The sequence below is a fragment of the Mustela lutreola genome, chromosome 13 (assembly GCF_030435805.1).
Source record: "Mustela lutreola isolate mMusLut2 chromosome 13, mMusLut2.pri, whole genome shotgun sequence".
NCBI lineage: Eukaryota > Metazoa > Chordata > Mammalia > Carnivora > Mustelidae > Mustela > Mustela lutreola.
Genome location: NC_081302.1, coordinates 37,879,698 through 37,888,486, shown reverse-complemented (window position 1 = coordinate 37,888,486; position 8,789 = coordinate 37,879,698). Strand labels below are relative to the sequence as shown.

General features: G+C 33.4%; 1 pseudogene; it reads right to left on the bottom strand.

Moving 5' to 3' along the window:
• Positions 1 to 7,690: 7,690 nt before the first annotated feature.
• Positions 7,691 to 8,531, bottom strand: LOC131814043 (synaptosomal-associated protein 23-like; annotated as a pseudogene).
• Between the last annotated feature and the right edge of the window lie 258 nt (positions 8,532 to 8,789).

Below are 8,789 nucleotides of genomic sequence, written 5' to 3'. Positions count from 1 at the left end.
ATTCACTGTTCATCTTCCCATACATTATGCATTCTATTCATTGTTCATGCTCTCTGTGCTTCTTTAAAAAATAACCCATAACAAAAGTATACTAAACTAGTATATAAATTTGATTCTGCCTCTTCAGGACAAAGCCATAAGAAGGTGATATGAAATGAATATCACTAAGAAACACTTAATTTTTATAAAGAAACACTCTTGCTTTTTTACTTTACTAAGGAAAACCTAAGGTTTAAATCATATTGCTTCAAAATATTTTCAGTGACTATATAGAATATATTGTCATAGACATGTTAGGATTAGACTACATAACAACTATTTCTTTACATGAGTGAGTGTGTATGGGTGTGTGTGTGTGTGTAATTTTGTTCTTCAGTACTTTGGTGGTGGGAGGGAGTTGTGGAAAGGACATTTATAGGGGAGGACATATATATATATTTATAATGTATAAAGGACATTTATAGATATAGGTATATCTGGGTGGCTCAGACGGTTAAGTGTCTGCCTTCTGCTCAGGTCATAATCTGGTCCTGAGATGGAGTCCTCTCTCTGGCTCCCTCTGTCTTTTCCTCTGCTCCAGCACTTAGGAGTGCTTTCTCTCTCTCAAATGATTAAATAAAATGATAAAAGAGAGAGAGAGAGAAAGGACACTGTTCTCTGAAAGAAATATAAATATATGATGCTTTTAAGGGCACAGGCCAAAAACATTATGAATCTTCGGTAAGATTTTTTTTTTTTTCTTAGTAATGACAAAGCAGCCATGTAATAAGGACAATTGGTTCATCTTCCTGAGGTATAAAAAAGGAATTCTGCAACAGGAAGAATCAGTGCTATGTCCAAAACATCCACGAAAAAAAATACACAATTAATGGAAATCATGAATTAAAAACTGATTAACACTTTTTTCTTTTAAAGATTTTATTTATTTATTTGAGAGAGAGACCGAGAGAGCATGAGAGAGGAGAAGGTCAGAGGGAGAAGCAGACTCCCCATGGAGCTGGGAGCCTGATGTGGGAGTTTATCCCAGGACTCTGGGATCATGACCTAAGCCAAAGGCAGTTGTTTAACCAAGTGAGCCACCCCGGCACCAGAGACTGAGTAATACTTTTTGATGATGTTCACATACCTTCCATGAATGAGGGAAACAGCCTCTTTCAGTGTTTTTCCTTTAATTTTAGAAGAATGAAAACACCTGTATCAGTTGTTATTTAGGAATCACATCTGATCTGACAATTTAACTTATTGATATAAGTTAAATTTCCAGCTGGAGTTGGAGCAGAATATACAATGATTTTTTAGCAAGGAATTTATTTGCCTAATTTTTAAAACATTTAATTACTTTGGATTAGATTGGCTCTTAATGCTATATCATCCTTAATTTTTTTTTAACTTTCTGTATAAAGATTATTGTCATCACTTATAAGAAAAATAAACTCCAAGTACCAGACTTATTAGAATTTAGAGTTAGGTTATGAATAAAATATTCAATCAAAACTTTTATTAGCAGATAGTATAATAAAATTGTATTTTCAGTTTCAACAGGAGCCACACATAAGCATACGAATGAATTCAAGATATTTGTTTATCTATTTGAAAGTTTCTTTTGAATATTTAACAATGTCCTAGGATCAGAGGATATATGAGTGGCTGATCAGACTCATCATATTCAATATTTAACCAGTGAGTGAGCAAGTCACCTAGAAGCAATTTGAATCTCTTGGCTCCCTAGTGAGAATAGCAACTTCTACCTGTTTTTCATAAGAACAAACAAACAAACAAAACAATAACATTTTAGGGAAAAAAAATCTAAAAGAAAAGCAGACAAGAAAAGTTCTCTGCATGAGGATGTGATTTGTAGCTTTGATTAAAACTGTATCAAATATTATTTTATAACTACCTCTAATTGGGATACTTTATTGTGCATGGTGTTATCTCAATCTTAAAGATGATCCTGTATTGCAATCAATTTTGTAGTTTGATTTTAAGGACATTATCTAATTGTTTTAATGTTCATGTTTCTGTCTACTAATAGATTCCTAGACTTAGTATCTACTAGCACAATTGCCTTTTTATTTGCCTATTATAACTTTATTTTCTGAATATTGCCAACATACAACCTTCTCTATCTCTTTAAAAAAATGTTTTATAAATAATCTACTTAGGAGAAAACTCTTTTCATGTAATTTATATATTTTTCTTCATTAGTCTGGTATTTTCAGTTTATCTTTTAATGATATATTTTGTTATGTTAATTTTAAAATTTCATGTAGTTCATTATCTCTATCCTTTCCATTATGGATTCTAAGAATTATTTGGGATATAATTGATGAGCTGAATTTGTTTTCCCTCCTTTTTTGAGAATCACCAGTAAAAGTTATTAATATAGTGTTGATTATTCAAAGAGCAAAAACACTGATTAAAGCCATGACATATATAATATTTTCCTCTAGTGCTTTATATCCAACTACTTAAACTCACTTTAAAATTTGACTAAGCATTTTTATTCTTCTTAATTATTTTCTAATTTTTGCAAGTTTCTTGATAATTTGTTTATTGGTGATTAACTATAATATATATGACTAAGCATTTATAGTCATAAAATGTATTTTTTCCTAATAACCAGTAAATTTATTTAAAAGTGAGTTTCAGGACAAGGATAACTTAAAAGCTGCTATGATTCCAGTTTGCTTTTCAATATTTTGGAAGGAGGCATAAGAAAAGGTTTTACTTAGAAATATCTTCCCCCTTGCAAGATTTTACAAATACTTAAGAATTATCTTCAATTTTTTATTAACATATTAATGATTTATTTTCAATAACTGTCTTTAATTCATTAAGGATCAATTTAGCATATTATGTAAAGCATGGGTTTATGTTTGCTTTTCTCCCAACAGAAAGTTATACATGCCAATTTCATTTGCAAACTAAAGCATCTTTTACTCAGAGACTTGTAAATATATATTAGGTTCCTGAGTATATCTGCCTTTATTTCTGGATAGTAAATCTGTTCTATTTATGTATGCTTGTATTTATTTGGCAACATTTTACTTTTTGGCTTCAATTACAGAATATGAGATTTGAAAAAACCTAAGACAAAGCTCTCCTTTGTCAAATAATCCTTTCATTCATAAAATGATATTTTTCTTTTGTGGGATAACAATTTCTTTCTAAAAAATATTTTACCTCACTGGTTGTGAATTTCTTTCTTGGCACATACCATATATGACATTTATACTGTCCTACATGGTTATATAATTACTATTACAAGCATCAGTAAAAATAATAAAAATAATAGATCCACCAGAAATATAGATCCATTCAAAAAATTAACTCCAAGCAGAAAACCAGTCTGCTATTTTCACTGGTGACAGTTTCAATAGATTAAAATTGATTTCTACCCAGTAAATATGCCTCAGGACTAAGATCAATAGGATTAAGGGACAACCACAATAATCAGAAACACTGATAATAGCAAAATATATATTCACCAGTTTTCCTATGCAGTGGTTTATTTAAAGAGCATATGTAGGTAAAGTGTGAAGTTTAAGGACTGAGGAAAAAATTCTCATTAATAACATTACAATGACAAGTCTACAAGAACATTTCTTCTAAGAAACTGAGTGCATTCTTCATAAAAGAATATCAGAAAAAAATCTCATTTTAAGTCATTCTTTTAATGAAATATTTGCAAATATGTTTGGCATGCTTTTTTTTTTTTTTTTTTTTTTTAGATTTTATTTATTTATCAGAGAGAGGGGAGAGAGCGAGCACAGGCAGACAGAATGGCAGGCAGAGGCAGAGGGAGAAGCAAGCTCCCCGCCGAGCAAGGAGCCTAATGTGGGACTCGATCCCAGGACACTGGGATCATGACCTGAGCCGAAGGCAGCTGCTTAACCAACTGAGCCACCCAGGCGTCCCTGGCATGCTTTTTTAAGTACAAAGACTAAGGTAGAAAGAGAGAGAACAATGAATCTTTGTAATGGTTTAAATATTTCAGATACCTAAGAACACAGTATTTTTCAACGAAACTAATGTATTGGGATAACTTCCAGAATTTGGAACTGATTTGCATTCACTGCTTAAATAAAATGAATCTATTACGGATAATATTTGTTATCTGCAAAGTAATATAAGACAAGATCATAAATGTATGGCTCATGGCAACAAATAAGTGTGATCTCTGTGATGAATTCAAATATAAAAACATAGAATATAATTAAAAGTAATATTCTTTGATTCAGTGCATTTATCCCAGTGTGTAATTATGCATTCAATGTTAAATCCTTTTGACTGATGTATGAGTATGATCACCCTAGTAGTCTGTAAACACCAGAAAAACAGGGACATCATATCAAATGTTCACCATCATTTGCCGAGACAGACTGCTCACACATTTACTACCTGTAAGACATTCTTTGAGCAAAAATGTAAATTCTTTTGCTTTCAACATACCATCTGTAAAACTGAAATACTAATAGGATGAACTTTGTATTGTTCTTCAGATGGGTAATGAAATAAGCCATGTAAAACATTCAGCAGAGTTCTTGGAGCTTAGTAAGTAGTGAATACATGCTAGCATTTTATTGAATACCTACCATTACTTACTCAAAGCTGAATACTTTTAAATGTGAATAAAATCGTGTCTCTTCTCTAAAGTACCTCACGGCCCAGGCTGTTGTGCAGTACAAGAGACCTACAGATAAACAATAATCACATTACATACTTTTCCCACACACTTTTACACTCTTTAATTAAGTAAGATAAAGAAGAAACAACACCCTCTCCAGAGCAGGAGACTGTAACAGAATAGTTTAATATTTAAGATCTTTGAATCAATCCTGAAATCATGAGTGTGAATTTTGTAGAAGAAAGCTAATTGAAGATTCCCTTGGTTTTGTTTCCAGAAACTAGCTAAGGGTAACAATACTAAATAACAGTGTACATTTAAATGAACAATAAAGAGCAGAAATGGATTTGTGACCAGAATGATAGTATTGAGTAGTGGGGGTGATGGGTCAGAAATTATAAACTCTCTAACTTGATCTTTTCTTAATCAGTGATCTGGCTTGTACCCTCTCCACTCATTTGAAAATGCATTGACAGATATTTACACATAATAAAAATTTTCTACTAGTAGGCTGCCTTGTTAACATGTCCTCAAAGTTCCTTCTCCCAGTTGATCTGTGCTTTTACCAAAAGTAAAATACAATCATTCTTAAGAGTTTGTGCTAGTTTTAATAATTTTCTATTGACTACTTTGAATAGTAATTAGTAAAAAGATGGAATATAACTATTGAAAAGAAGGGGGCTTTTATCAAAAGTAAGTAAGGTCAGTTGGGAAGACTATATCAGTTTGACAGCAAAAAACAAACAAACAAACAAACAAAAAATACTGAGTGTTTTAATATCAAAAAGATGGAAAACTGGGATGCCAGGTTGGCTCAGTGGTTTAAGCCTCTGCTTTTGGCTCAGGTCATGTTCCCAGGGTCCTGGGATCTAGCTCCTCATCCGCATCAGGCTCTCTGCTCAGCGGGGAGCCTGCTTCCCCCGCCTCCCCCTCTGTCTGACTCTCTGATTGCTTGTGATATCTGTCTGTCAAATAAATAAATAAAATCTTAAAAAAAAAAGATGGAAAATTATAAAAAGAAAACCAAAAAATCAAAACAGAACAAAACCTCCTAAGCCTAGAAGTGGAATGCATATTGATTTGTTTGTAAGTATCATAAGTTGTTAATCTATAAATAATATGAAATTATAAAAGAAGATGGTGCTGTATGGATGTGTTTTATTTATTTTTCAATAAAAATAATAAATTTTGATTATTTGTTTATTTTTAAATTAATTAGGAACTCAAATCAGTGCACCATACACATATAAAAAGCCTTAGATTTTTTGGTTAACTTTCCAAATTACTTTTAGTAAATTCTTTTTTTTTTAAAGTTTAAACCTACATAAAACTCAAAGCAATCTATTTTTCCATCTGAGATAAAAATGAATTTGTTCTTTCCTATCTAAACATAATTCTGGGCATTAAGGTAAAACTGAATTGACATGATATATTTTGTCAAACTTTTCCAAAAAATTTAAGCCCTGCTTTAAAGAAAAATTCTCTTGTTATATATATATTTACATATTTTTTTCTTCAAAGACCAATGATAAATTTATGAAGTTAACAGGCCTATAATGGGACCATGATACCCTAATATGAAAATAAAAAGCCACTCATTTATACAAAGGATTCTTGTATGGCACAATATAAAATGAGATCAGAAAATCTAGAGATCAGAAAATCGATGTACATATATGAGTCATCAAGAGTTGAGCAATTAGCTCACTTTAAGAAAGCTTATTCTGTTTTGCATAGCAGAGGTTGCAACGTCATCATATATGATACAAATATTCTGCATAAAATCACCAAAACAAAGCATTAGCACAAATAGGCAATAATAGTAACTTAAATTAAAAACTAAACCCAATTAAGTATTTACTGTGGCTCTGCAACTTTTGTTTTGTAATCTATGGGTTTTACTGAGGTCCACCCTCTTATTTCTTGTCTCTTCTTGTGCCACTCCTTCCCCACCCCAGTTTCCTTTTTCATGACTGACGCTGGTAATGCTTCCAAATCTTGAAAGCAAAAGAACCTGATAAAATTAATAAAGAGAATGAAAAACAACACTATATATGATTTATGAAAACCTGCCTAAGAGTATGAACTGAGAAAGAGAATATTAGAAGACAGAGCAGCAGTTTATACTCTCCAGGGAGAGAGATCACATAAGAACATACAGAGGCAGGGCACCTGCACCCCAATTCTCATAGCAGCAATGTCTACAATAGCTAAACTATGGAAAGAGCCCAGATGTCCATCAACAGATGAATGGATAAAAATGATGTGGTATTTATACACAATGGAATATTACTCAACCATCAAAAAAAAATGAAATCTTGGAATGCCTGAGTGGCTCATTCGCTTAAGTGGCTGCCTTCAGCTTGGGTCATAAGCCCAGGGTCCTAGAATAGAGTCCTGCATTGGGCTCCTTACTTGGCAGGAAGCCTGTTTCTCTCTCTGCCTCTGCTTGCCCTGCTTGTGCTCTCTTTCTCTCTCTTTGACAAATGAATAAATAAAATCTTAAAAAAAATGAAATTTTACCACTTGCAATGATATGGAGGGTACTAAAGGGTATTGTGCTAAGTGAAATAAGTCAATCAGAGGAAGACAATTTTCATATGATTTCACTGATATGTGGACTTTAAGAAACAAAAAAGAAGATAATAGGTGAAGGAAGGAAAAAATAAAATAAGAGGAAATCAGAGAAGGTGAAAAACCATAAGAGACTCTTAACTCTAGGAAACAAATTGGAGATTGCTGTAGGGGAGGTGGGTAATTGGGTGATGGATATTAAGAAAGACACTTGATGGAATGAGCACTGGGTGTTACAGGCAACAGATGAATCACTGAATTGTACCTCTGAAACTAGTGATACACTAAATATTAATCAAATTTTAATAAAATAAAATAAAAAACAAACAAAAATACATAGAAATATACAGAGGCTATTACTCTATGCCCTTCTTCCATATTATCCTCTGATTAGAAGACTATGGAACCAAAATTTCAAACTCTGAAAAGGTAATGACTTGAAGGGTTAGGTAAGAAGTGAATAAATGATAAGGAAATGTAGCAGTCATTTTAGCTGTCAATAAGGTTCTTTGCTCTGATATTGGTAATGTTAATATGATCCTTGTTGGTATCAGTCTTTTATGAGATCTGGTCTATTTATTCGTTTTTGGCCTCAATTTCTTTGCTCACGTCCATGGCCCTTTTTTTTTTTTTTAGATTTCCTAGGATAGTGCTCATTTGAGTCAGTTCTCTTCCATTTCATCTTCTCTAGCATCACTGGCTATGTTTTTGAAAAAATATTTTATTTATTTATATGAGAGAGAGAGAGAGCATGAGCAGGGGAGAGGGGCAAAGGGAGAGAGAGAAGAAGACACCTTCCTGAGCAGGGAGCCTGATATGGGGCTAGATCCCAGGATGCTGCCATCAGGACCTGAGCCCAAGGCAGATGCTTAGCTGACTGAGTCACCCAGATGCCCCTGGCTATATGTCTAATGTATCTGCCATTGATGGCACTTGTGGTTGCCTGCTAAGCCTGACCATTTGTCACATGGCCTGGCTGCTTAGATATTACTTGGTTGGAAGAGTTGTCTCTGCCATCTTTCTTTGTTGCCTATGAGCCTTACCAGCCTGGAACTTTTTTATCCTATTACACGGGCAGATAGCAAGGCCTCAGCACTTGTTGAGTTCTGCTAAAATTTTCTCTGCCTCTCCCATGGCTCTACTTATTTGGTCCATGTCTTACTGTATATGGTTTATTTGCATCCCTTATTCATCCAGCATAGTCTTAGTCTTGACTCTTAACATCCTGAGACTCAATGGTTAAAACCAGGATTTTCCTTGTATTTCCCGGAGAACCATCAGTAAACTGGTAAGCCCTAAGCTGAATTTCTTCTGATGACAGATGATTCATGATGAATTAAAACTGTCGAAAGGCACAGAAACTGAAATGTGGCTATTAGTTCTGGAGCCTGGAAGTATGAAATCAAGGTGCCAGCACTGATCATATTTTCATGAGGTTCCTCTCTCTGATTCAAAGCTAGCATCTTCTGACAGCATCCTCATATTGGGGAAGGGCAAAGAGCCTTAGACTTTCATCAGAAAATTAGACAATGGAGGTATACATAGTGTTCAGATGGGCAAAAACAGTAACAGACATAACAAACAGTAC